General features: G+C 33.3%; 1 long non-coding RNA gene across 1 annotated transcript in view; it reads right to left on the bottom strand.

Moving 5' to 3' along the window:
* Positions 1-6,761: 6,761 nt before the first annotated feature.
* LOC131820616 (uncharacterized) overlaps positions 6,762-12,733 on the bottom strand; it is a 77,717-nt gene continuing 71,745 nt past the window's right edge. The window contains exons 5-6 of the long non-coding RNA XR_009349720.1: positions 11,793-11,897; positions 6,762-7,685 (exon numbers count right to left, since the gene is read on the bottom strand). This is a non-coding gene — a long non-coding RNA (uncharacterized LOC131820616). The remainder of the gene's footprint in view (positions 7,686-11,792; positions 11,898-12,733) is intronic.

The raw sequence follows: 12,733 nt of genomic DNA, 5'->3' as shown, positions 1-12,733 counted from the left end.
AAAGCAAGTTTGTCCAAAAAATCAATGAAAGAATAGTTGGTTTGTTATACTTCTTAGGTTTATGTAGACTTCTTCATTTAACTCTAATGTCTACTGAAATAAGCACAATTATGATCCCCACTTTGCAGAAAAGGATCCTGGTAGTCTGAATACCTATAAGATATGATAGTAAGGAAAAAAGACAAAGAATTGCTTTGATCCTGTTGTTCAGCCTGCACTGTTCTCTCCCAATAAGTTTTAAAATAATGAGGAAAGTACACACAAAATCACAGATGCTGCCTCATCTTTTCTGAATAAAGGCCACAGAATGTATGTAATCCTCGGTACAAAATGGAAAGGACTCAATTATTTCACAATATGCTTTTTACAAAAAAATGTTTATTTAAAATCTATTTAGTTAATGTATAGTGTGATATTAGTTTTTGATGTACAATACAGTGGTTCACACTTGCATACAACACCTGGTGACCATCATGACAAACTGGACAACCCAGAAAAAATGGACAAATTCTTAAAAACATATAAATTACCAAAACCGAAATAGGAAGAAATAGAAAACTTGAACAGACCAATAACTAGCAAAGATATTGGATCGGTACTCAAAAATATGTCAAGAAAAAAAGTCCAGGACCAGATGGTTTCACAGGTAAATTCTACGAAAAATTTAAAGAAGAGTTAATACTTGTTCTCAAACTATTCCAAAAAAAAAAATGGAAAAAAGGGAAAACTTCAAAATTCATTCTATGAGGCCAGCATTACCCTGATACCAAAACCATATAAAGATACTACTAATAAAAAGAACTACAAACCATTATTCCAGATGAACACAGATGTAAAATTCTCAATAAAATTCTACCAAACCAAATCCAACAATACAATAAAAAAGGCCATTCACCACAATCAAGTGGAATTGATTTCTGGGTAGCAAGCATGGTTTAATATTCTCAAATTGATCAACATGGTACATCACATCAATATGAAAAAGGATAAGAGCCAGGTGGTGGGTATTATAGAGGGCACGGATTGCATGGAGCACTGGGTGTGGTGAAAAAATAATGATACTGTTATGCTGAAAATAAATAAATGAAAAAAAAGTTAAAAAAAAAGAACCATGTGATCATTTCAGTAGATGCGGAAAAAGCATTTGACAAAGTACAACATCTATTCACGATAAAAACCCTCCAAAAGGTAGGATTATAAAGGTTGTATGTGGAAAACCTCCATAATTAACATCACCATTAATGTGGAAAAACTGAGAGCTTTTCCCCTAAGGTGAGGAACAAGACAAGGATGTCCACTCTCAACACTTTTATTCAACATAGTACTGGGGGTCCTAGCCACAACAATCATTCAAGAAAAAATGAAATAAAGGCCATCTAAATCAGTAAGGAAGAAGTAAAACTTTGATTACTTGCAGATGACATGACATCATATATAGAAAATCAGAGAAACTATCAAAAAAATTGTGAGAACTGATGAAAGAACCCAGTAATGTCACATGATATAAAATGCATGTGCAGAAAACTGTTTACCATTTATACACCAGTAATGAAGGAGCAAAAAGAGAAATTAAAGAAACAATACCACTTAGAGTTGCACCAAAAGTGATAAGATACCTGGGAATAAATCTAACCAAAGAAGTGAAAGAGCTATACTCTGAAAACTGTGAAATACTGAAGAAAGAACCTAAAGATTAGGCAAAGAAATGGAAAAACATTCTGTGTTCATGGCTTGGAAGAACAAGAACATTTAAATACTGTTAAAATGTCTATACTACCTAAAGCAATCTGCACATTTGATGTAATCCAAATTATAATTGAGATTGCAATCCTTATTACATTTTATTGAGATGTAATCCTTATTGTAATCCTTATCAATATATTGATGTAATTCTTATTGATTCCTTAATGAATCCTTATATTATAAGCCGTTTTCACAAAGCTAGAACAAACCATCCTCATACTTGTATGGAATCACAAAACACCCCAAAATAGTAATCAAAACAGTACAGTACTGGCACAAATATAGACACACAGATGAATGGAGCATAAGAGAAAACCCAGAAATGAACCCACTACTGTGCAACAAATTAATCTTCAAGAAAGCAAGACAGACTGTCCAATGGGAAAAAGTCTCTTCAACAAATGGTGTTGGGAAAACTGCACAGCAACATGCAACCGAATGAAACTAGACCACTTTCTTACACCATACAAAAAGGAAATTCAAAATGGATTAAAGACCTAAATGTGATACTGGAAACCATAAAAATCCTAAAAGAGAAAAAGGTAGTATCTTCTTTGACATCGACCGTAGTAACTTCTTTCTAGATATGTTTCCTGGGGCCAGGTAAACAAAATAAAGATAAATTATTGGGTTTACATCAAAATAAAAAGCTTCTGCACAGGGAAGGAAAGAATCAACAAAACTAAAACACAACTCATGGAATGAAAGAGGATATTTGCAAATAACTTTTCTGAACAAGTGTTAGTTTCCAAAATATATAAATACATAAAAACCTCAAAACCCCAAAAATGAATAGCCCAATTAAAAAATGGGATGCCTGGGTGGCTCAGTTGGTTAAGCCGTTGCCTTCAGCTCAGGTCATGATCCCAGGGTCCTGGGATAGAGTCCCACATCGGGGTCCTTGCTCAGCAGGGTGCCTGTTTCTCTCTCTGCCTCTGCTGTGCCGCTCTGCCTGCTTGTGTTCTCTCTCTCTCTCTCTGACAAATAAATAAATAAATAAAATCTTAAAAAAAAAAATGGGCAGAAGACATGAACAGACATTTCTCTGAAGAAGACATCCTGATGGCCAACAGACACATGTAAAAATGTTCAATATAACTTACCATCGGGGAAACACAAATCAAAACTACAATGAGGTATCACCTTACACCTGTCAGAGTGTGTAAAATAAACAACCCAAGAAATAAGAGGTGTTAACTAGGATGCAGAAGAAAAGGAACCTTCTTGCACTGTTGGTGGGATGCAACCTGGTGCAGCTATGGTGGCAAATAGTATGGAGGTTCCTCAAAATGTTATAAATGGAACTTCCTTATGATCCATGAATCAGACTACTGGGTATTTATTCAAATACAAAAACCCTACCTCAAAAGGACACAACAGCCTGATGTTTATAGCAGCATTACCTACAATAGCCAAATTGTGGAAACAGCCCATGTCCAATGACAGATAAATGGATAATGAACAGTAGTGTGTACACCCACACACACACACACACATAATGGAATGCTAATTAGCCATAACAAAGTATGAAATCTTACCCTTTGCAAAGACAGGGATAAATCAGAGGGTATAATGCTAAGCAAAAGAGTCCATCAAGAGAAAGACAAATACAATATGATTTCACTTGTATGTGAAATTTAAGAAACAAAATGAAAAAGAAAGCTACAAATCAAGAAACAGTCTCCTGGTTACAGAGAACAAACTGATGGTTACCAGAGGGGAAGGTGGGGGATGGGGTAATTCGATGATGGCGATTAAGGAACATACTTGTTATGAGCGTGGAGTGATGTATGGAATTATTCAGTCACCATATGGCACACCTGAAACTAACATAACAGTATATGTTAACTACTGGAATTAAAATAAAAACTTAAGGGGCACCTGGCTGGCTCACTCAGAAGAGCAAGTAACTCTTGATCTAAGGGTTTTGAGTTCGAGCCCCACATTAGGTGTAAAGCCTACTTCAAAAGAAACAAAAACAAAGATAAAATAAAAACTTAAAATGTGAAAAAAAAGTACAATTTGTATTTGATGAAGTATCAATACAAGGTGGTTTTTTTCACTTCAACTCATACCTCTCGTCAGATTAAAATTAAAACCATGTCTATTTTTATAATAGGGTGGTGACAGTCAACATTTGAATGAAAAATGCACGCATCTAACCACAAGTTGTAATCAGTCTTACGAATGCCAATATCTGTTTGTACTTCTATAAAAAACACATATATTATTTTTCTTATTTAGGAGGATAACTTATTAATAATTTAAAAATTTCTTTTGAAATAATATACTTTGCTTAATTATGGTTTTTGGTCTACTTACAGGCCTTTTACATGACATAGTTATTTTTATGTGCTAAACTTAAATTACCTAATTAGTAAATTGTATATTGAAAACAAACTCCGCCTCAGTGTCAGCATCACTCATTAAATCTAAATCATAACAGATATGCAATAGCAAGTTATATATTACATGGTACACTCCAGGCTTTTAGAAAAGTTGCCGGTGCCAACACATTCCTTTTTAAGTGCAATAGAGTGAAGGTCATTTGGGGATAAATAATATTTTGTGTCCTTTTGTTGCAACAGAGTTCATTCATAAAGACAGTACAATGTCTACTCACTTCTAAACACTGCACAGTAACAGAAAATAAATATAAATATTTGAAAATATCAAATGACAGACTTTACATTTCTAGTTATCACTCATTTCTTCATTTTGCATTCCAGTACAATAGGTCAAAGTGTTTGAGATTTCAATCACATAAGAAGTATTAAAGATATGCTTTGACTAGAGTCTCAGCAATGGCATACAATGTAAGTTGTATTAAAAAGCAAAAACAAAAAGAAGTATTTGCAGACTAATACTGGAAAAGGTAGAAGGTCATCAAAGTGTACTCATCATGAGTTCCATTGTTACAGAAATCAAATGCAAAAAAAAAAAAAAAAAACCCACAGTTGAGAGGAGACACCATGAAAACAATTACCCAAAATTAAAAAGTGATATTGAATGATAATATGAAATCATGTGTGAATGTAAATATATTTCACATTGGAAACTGGGAACTTGAGCAATGTTTGGAGTTACTGTACCTTGAATGTAGTGTCCAATGAGTGAAGCTCTTTCTCATCTATACTTTTTCTCATATTCTGAGATCATTTTGCTTTTTGCCTGGTTGGGATCTATCATGCTTTACATAATATGCTGTATTTCTGTCTTACACCACCTGTTACAACCGTACTTAATAATATTTTTGCATATTTGTTTTCCCTTCTAGGATATCTGCTCTGTGTGAACAAGGACCACGTGTCTATTTTATAACTGTGTCCCTGATACCTGACATATAGTAGATAACACACATTTGCTGTATAGAGTGTTCTAAACAAAGAGATATATAGAATCACAAGAAGCCAAAAAAATGTAAAGGCATATAGTCAAGTAGGTTACAAGTTGAACTGTAAAAGAACACATTGAAAAAAAAAAGTTAAATATTCATATATGCTCTGCTTTCCAATTGTGACTTAATGTATGTAAATTGAGGTTAGAGAAATGTGGCAAAATTTTAGTAATTTAGAGAAGTGAAAAAATATTTTTGGATTAGATACTTCTAAGGATGTTAATTCTCAATTGCTGTTCTAGTGAACAGTAATGAATGCCATGAGAAATTCTTCCACTTATATCCATGAATACACACATTTCAGAGTTCATGATTACCTTTGAGAATCTGATTAAAGCTTTAGATCCTCTCCAGCAGAAGATAGACATACAAAGAAAAAATAAAAACACAGATGCAAATCCATTATATTTTACTATTTGTTAAAGGTCATGAACTTCCTGACTCATTTATGGGTTCCAACGCACAGCCCTAATTTAAGACTGAAAGAAAATATTTTCATACTGTTTATAAAATTGTAGCTGCAGTATACAAGGCAAAGACATTGATCTGTATTTTTCCTAACGTTTAAAGACCTTACTGAATCACAGTGTTTGACTCTTGATTTGATGATCGTCCTTTGATTCATTTAACCTTCTACAGAGCCAATTTCACATCTCTTTGAACTATTTTTAGGTGTCAATAATAACCTGTGTAGACCGAATCAGAACTACATCCCACAAAGACTGCACTGGTGATCTGGGTATTCTCAAGTTAAATTACAAGTATGTTCGAAGCTAAAGTGAGTTTTAAATGGGCCTTGTAGTTGTTGTTTAAAGACAGATCCTTAAACCAGTATCCTGGGTATAATAACAATAATGCCCCCTCAGTGCACAGCAGGTTGCTTTTCCGTGGAGCATAAAATGCCTCACATATGCCAGCAGAGCTAGGAAGGTGGATGTGCAAACAACTTCCCACTCGGTGAGGGTGCCACTCTCCGTGGAGAGATCACTGCGTCCATAATAAAATCCTCAGAGGATGCCACGAAAGAGACCAGAGAAGAAGAAACAGTTTCTGTAGGAAGACTTTTCCAACTGAGAACGATCAAAGAGATCACTCTTTAGGATGCAGCTAATATTTAATTAGCTCAAATTAGACACGCACGTGAAACTGGGAAAGAATCTGCTCTAAACCCATATAAAAGTTTTTATCTCCTCCATTTTTTTTTTCCGAAAAAGGAAGCTATAGAGTGGTAGGTTTTTATTTTTATTTTTATGTTTTTTCAAAGATTTGTTTATTTTTCAGAGAGAGAGAGTACCAGCAGGGGGAGCGGCAGGCAGAGGGAGAAGCAGGCTCCCCGTGGAAAAAGGAGCCAGGTGTGGGACTCATTCCCAAGACCCTGGGATATGACCTGAGCCAAAGGCAGATAGATGCTTAACTGAGCGAGCCACCAATGCTTCCTGAGTGGTAGGTTTTTATAACTTTATTTTTTAACAACTAAGCATATGTATACAGATTTAGATACATTTTTACATCTATATATATACATATATATATACACATATACATACATATATATGCATATATGTGTGTATATATCAATATGTAAACACAAATTTTCTATGTCTAATTTCCTCATCTGTGGAATTAGGGTAAAAAAAGATAACCTTGTCATCCTTCTGTGAGGGACGAATGGACCACTAGCCACCATTTCTGGCACATAGTGTTATCTTAATACTACATTCAACTAATATAAACGCCAGTATTAATATATGTAATTTTATTAAAATGTGAGTATTTACATTACAATATGACATCACTTGCACTTTACAGAAGCTATTTGAACTTTCTGATAATTGTGTAGATCTTTTGGAATTAATTGTAGAGAGTATTTATGATTTACTGCTAATTATGTATAACATGTTTTTCTTTAATAGGTATAGTGTAGGTCATGCCAATTTATAAAGTTAATGTTCAAAGTATGTTACTTTAAATAGTATGTTTTCCAAAATGGCTCAGACGTTTTGTAGATATAAAGAATAAATTTTTTTTTTTTTACTTTGCATGAGGGTTGAAATTGTATCAAACATGCTGTTTTCTCATACAGCAAATTCAGAATGGTCATTAATGTATATACATTATCAAAGGTAATTAGGTTTTGATGATATTGTTTTGGAACTCACTAACTATTTTAAATAGTTTCCGCTACTCCCTAAATGTCTACAAAATTAGGTATTTTTCATTTCATTCAATCTTTCATTGAATGAAAATATTTAACATTCTTTTTTTTTTTTTCTTTTTTCTGTCTTGACAACAGTACCTTACAAATCAGTGCCAAATGGGACACAAAAATCCCTGGGTATCTTAAAGAGAAAAAAAATTATGTAGGTAAACAGATAAATCTTTAGGACATTTGTCTTTATGGGAGAAACTCCTGCTGTTGGTCTCTAACCTGCAGGGCATTCATCTTCTCTACATTGCCAACGGTGTTCCCCAGCTCAGTGATAAATAGAAATCACTGGAAGAAATAGCACATTCTTCCACGGAGAATTTCCAGACAGACATGAGCCTTTAAAGAAATTACATACACAAAAGTGATTATTTTCTATTATGGCATACTTTACCTTATGTCTTTATGCAAAGTTATTTTGTCAACTGTGCAAAAAAAATTTTTTTGAATAAGCCATTAGACAAAAATGTACACTAACAAGATTGTTATTTAAACTAAACCAGAACGATTTTATATAAGACATCATTCTTCATATGTATTAAATGATTTATCACCAAGTACTGTTTTTTGTTTTCAAAACACCATTGAAAAATTACGTTCTTGTTTGAAGTGGTAAGTTTTACTTATTACCCAATTAACACCTTCTCTTTTTTTGGGGGTGGGGAAGCCATTAAAAACAACTTTCTTTTTTATGAAGTAATTTTGGGTGACAAATGTAATCACTTATTTTGTGTTATATTGTGAAGTGACTTAATAGTAATCATTTCTCCTGTTTTTTTTTTTTTTTTAAGTACCCAAATTCTTAAATAGACACTTGAATGTCTTTGACTCTCAACTGGTGCTGTGTACACCCATGAGAAGTACAAGGCAGGATAAGGGGGTACAATAAAAGGGAGTCAGGAAAGAGGAGGGAGAGAAAGAGACAGATGGAGAGATAGAGAAAGAGAAGGAGAAAGAAAGAGAGCTAGCACGAGCCAGCTCTATAAATTGTCTTACAAATGACAAAAAACCCTGGGGATATCGCCACACTCAGCACTAATATTTTGCACTAAAAATAGAAGACAGAAATCTTGGCAAAAACTGTTAACTCTTCTTCTTGATGGCTCATTTATTCCCCTGAGGACATATATATGGTTGTGTGGTTTCTCTTTCATCTTTTTAGTTATGATTTTTAAACCAAGAATGTCAGGCTTATTTCACACTGTGGAATCTACCTCCAGAATGACCTCGTGTACCTGTTTACAATTCTTTCTGGGAGTGATTTTTGGAGCCAGGTAATCCATAATGAGTTACAATTGGCAACAATCAAATAAATGTAGACATTCATTTTTTTGTGGATAATACTTATCAATGTTTTTAAGTTGCCTACAGTTGATAGCATTTATCTTTCTCTGAAACAGACAATTACATTTAAAAATAGTTTTTTGGTAGGGGTGTCTGGGTGGCTTAGTGGGTTGAAGCCTCTGCCTCTGGCTTGGGTTGTGGTCCAGGGTCCTGGGATCGAGCCCAGCATCGGGCTCTCTGCTCAGCAGGGAGCCTAGTTCCTGCTCCTCCCCACCCCCACCTGCCCCTCTGCCTACTTGTGATCTCTGTCTGTCAAATAAATAACTTTTTTAAAAAGAAGAAGAAATGTTAAAAATAGTTTTGTGGCAGAGTGGGCGGAGTTGTAGACATTTTAAAGGAGTCTTATTTTATGGAATCTTCTACACTGGTGTCATTATTTGTTTATGTAAGTGTGTATGAGTAAGACAGATTGAAAGAAAGAGGGAAAAAGACAGGGAGGAAAGATGGAAGAGAAAGGGAGAGAGAGAAAGTAAGGGACCAAAATGAAGAGAAGATGGTAGCATTAAGAAATATGGGCCAACATCCGGTTTCTAAAATCACACTTACCCGTTTGTCAGCGCCCTCCAGGGAAACCCAAGAATACTTGAACACACCTGTAGCTGAACAACCAGGGTTTATTGCTTCTGGTTACAAGGGAGATTACACCCACAGGAAACTATGTGGTGTTCAGTACAAGTGCCTTAAAAATTAGTTATTATAGGATTTGGGTGTGTATTAAGTGATTTTAGAAATCATTTCAGGAAGTGGCACTGTACTCTGGATTAGACTTTTTCAGAAAGCAGATAATAGTGTATGATTTGATATCTTAAATCTTATCTAGAAGAAGTTGAAGAGTAGACTAGCAATTAGCACTATAACTGGTAAAGAAGCATCAATCATTTATACTATTTAGAAAACAGGTTTGGCCACTTTTGTTATTTGGACAATTGTCATGTTTTGTCTGGATTTAGACATGGTTTACAGAATATTCTGATTTTCATCTTGATCTTTCACAGTTAATAGTAGCCTTGTCCGGTGCTGATGTTCTGCAAAAAGCTTATGTTGAATAAAAGAGTAGGAAGATGTAGCTAAGAGTGCCATGCCAGCTCCTAGCAAAACCTAGTCCTGGCTGATGACCAGGGAAACTCCTGGATTTCAGGGGTTGCACTTCTCTTTCTCACATTTACAAAATAGTGACTGAATACCCACTATGGAAAATGAGATATAGTAGGCTAAAAATTAACACTACAGAGAAAGCAAAAGAAAAAAGAAAAAATCAATAATATTGATAAGCTTATCAAATCTACATTGTTATTCTACTTTATTATAAATACAAGAGATTATCAAACTTCTTAAATTTTAAATAGTTATATCATTTTAGATAACAGAGCCCATTTTAACTTTTACTAAAGGCTTTAACATTTAACTCAACAAATGTCCTTGGAATATCAACCAAGACCCTCCAAAAGCCTCAAGCATAATTATCATTTTCAATAAATTATGTTTTGAAATATATGTACTTAGTCATATTAAGTTTGAAATTAATTTTAAAGTTAATACTTCAGACACTAAAATAGCCACATATTTTACATAGTTGGGTTACAAGAATCAGCATGTAGTAAGGTTAATTTAATGGATCTAAAGAAGTGAATGCCCTTCCAAAAATTACTAGAGTAAAACAATTAGCCTTTGTTAATTTATTCTTGATAGTAAATTTTCATATTTTATAAAAATGTCTTAAAGTTAGGTGATTTTTGAAGGTCATAGTCCATAAATAAGTTTCTATTTTATTTCAAGTAAAATATAGAAAATTGGATCTACTATCAGAATTCCTGGGTTGATTTATTATTTCAGTGGATATCCTTAAGCAAATCATTTAACATTAATCTTCTTTTCCAAATTAAAAAAAGTTGATAAAAATAATTTTTCCATTCAAATATGCTTTTTATAGATATTAACTGACATAAACCACATTTGGACTGCATTTATGATGCCCTATTTCCTACAATTTTCTATTATCAAAGCTCTATTATCCAAAAGTCTGAACTCTTAAAGTAAAGGCGTGTATATGGTCTACATATTTAGTGTTATTATTAAATTAATAAATATTTTGAAAAGTATTTTACAAATAATATAACAAATCATTTTTGTATTTACTATTGTGGTAAATGACTTACTAGAGGAGAAATATGCAGCATTTTGATTATCAAAGCATGGAGACTAATTTATTCCCTCTAATTTTCAACTAACCAGGATGAGATTAAACCAAAAACTTTTATTTCCCTTCCAAATACCATTGCATATAAAATGGAATGATATGGTCTAAACCAAAAGAGTCAAAGGCAACACAAAACCCTTCAAACTCGCGTAGTCTAAATATCTGATTCTATTTTAAGATGGAAGTATAAGAGGGGGCATTTTCATCTTCTACATATCAAAAAACAACACTGAAAAAATATTTAAGTTGAGAAATATATCAACACAAGACGGCAAAAGAATGGAATAAACAAAATGAGTGAATAAGTAATGTTAACAAAGGAAGATCAACAGATACGTTAGAATAAAAAAGGTGATAAAGTTTAGAATAGAGAAAATGGAAAACACAAGATTTGTAGAGAGAGTATTTGATAATTTACTAAGACAGAGGAAAGATGTTGTGTTCTGAATTAATAAACTCTGTGAATGTAAAGGTAAAAAGTACTCTAGAAATAACGTCTGTGACGGGGAGGTGGGGTGTTTGGCTCAGTTGGTGAAGCATCTGACACTTGATTTCAGCTCAGGTCATAATCTTAGGGGTTGTGAGACTAAGACCTTCACTGGGCTTTGTGCTGGGCATGGAGCCTGCTTAAGATTCTCTCTGTTCTCATACCCCTAATTTCTTGTGCTGTCTCTCTTTAAAAAAAATGAAAAAGAAAAGAAAGAAATAATAGCTGTGATATTATAATATTAATGTAACAAGATAAAAATGCTTGAAAACATAGACAAAGGAAAAATATTAAAAGATCCCAAAAAAGCAAAAGGCTTCATATCTGTATTAAAAGTAGACTCACATATCATAAAAAAATTGAATCCAAAAGACAATGGCCACATAATTTAGATTTTGGCATTAAGTAGATTACTTACATTCAAAATGGTGAAGGACTCAATGTTTTTTGTGAAGATTAGGAAAAACCAGGGATGTGTCCTCTCACTACCTCTATTCAACATTACACTGGAGTAGAATCTAGGCTGTTCATAAGGAAAAAAAAAAAAAAGAAAGAAAGAAAAAAGGTATCCAGATTGGAAAAATAGTAGTAAATTTTGCCTTTATTCAAAATTTTATATTGTCTATATAGAAAAATCCAATTATTGTATTTTAAAAAGCTACTAGAACTAAAAAGTTTGGTAAGGATTTTGTACAAATGATCAATATAGAGAAATCAAGAAAACTATACATCAAAATTGCAAGTGAATATAGATTAAAAATCCTCAACAAAATATTAGCAAATCTATTCCAACAAAGTATGAAAAGATTACACAATTAAACCGAGTGGGACTCATCTATAGTATGTAAATTTGGCTCAACATTTGAAAAAGAATCAATGTGATCCTTACATGAACAAAATTTTTAAAAAATCACATGAGCATATTGATACATGCATAAAAAGCATTCCAAGAAATCTGTGACCAGTTCATGATTAAAAACTCTTAATAAACTAGGAATAAAGGGAACTTTCTCAGTTTGATAAGGATTGCAAAGGCCCTATAGGTAACACCATCCTTAACGGTAAGAAACTCAACACTTTTTCACCAAGATCAGGAACAAAACAAATATGTCCCCTATCAGTACTCTTTTTAAACTTCATACAAGATACTCTGTAAAGAAAATATGAAAGAATTGACCAAAGAACTGGAACTAATAAACTGATACACTACTTTGGAAGGTAGTAGGTGCACTTGAGAAATTAAACATACTTATTAAGGAGGGCACAGATTGTATGGAGCCCTGGGTATTATACACAAACAATGAATCATGGAACACCACATCAAAAAATAATGACCCTAACCCTAACCTTAACCATAGT

This window comes from Mustela lutreola, chromosome 18 (assembly GCF_030435805.1).
Source record: "Mustela lutreola isolate mMusLut2 chromosome 18, mMusLut2.pri, whole genome shotgun sequence".
In the NCBI taxonomy this organism is placed as follows: Eukaryota; Metazoa; Chordata; class Mammalia; order Carnivora; family Mustelidae; genus Mustela; species Mustela lutreola.
The sequence above is the reverse complement of the archived record's forward strand: the minus strand, read 5'-3'. Positions and strand labels throughout refer to the sequence as shown.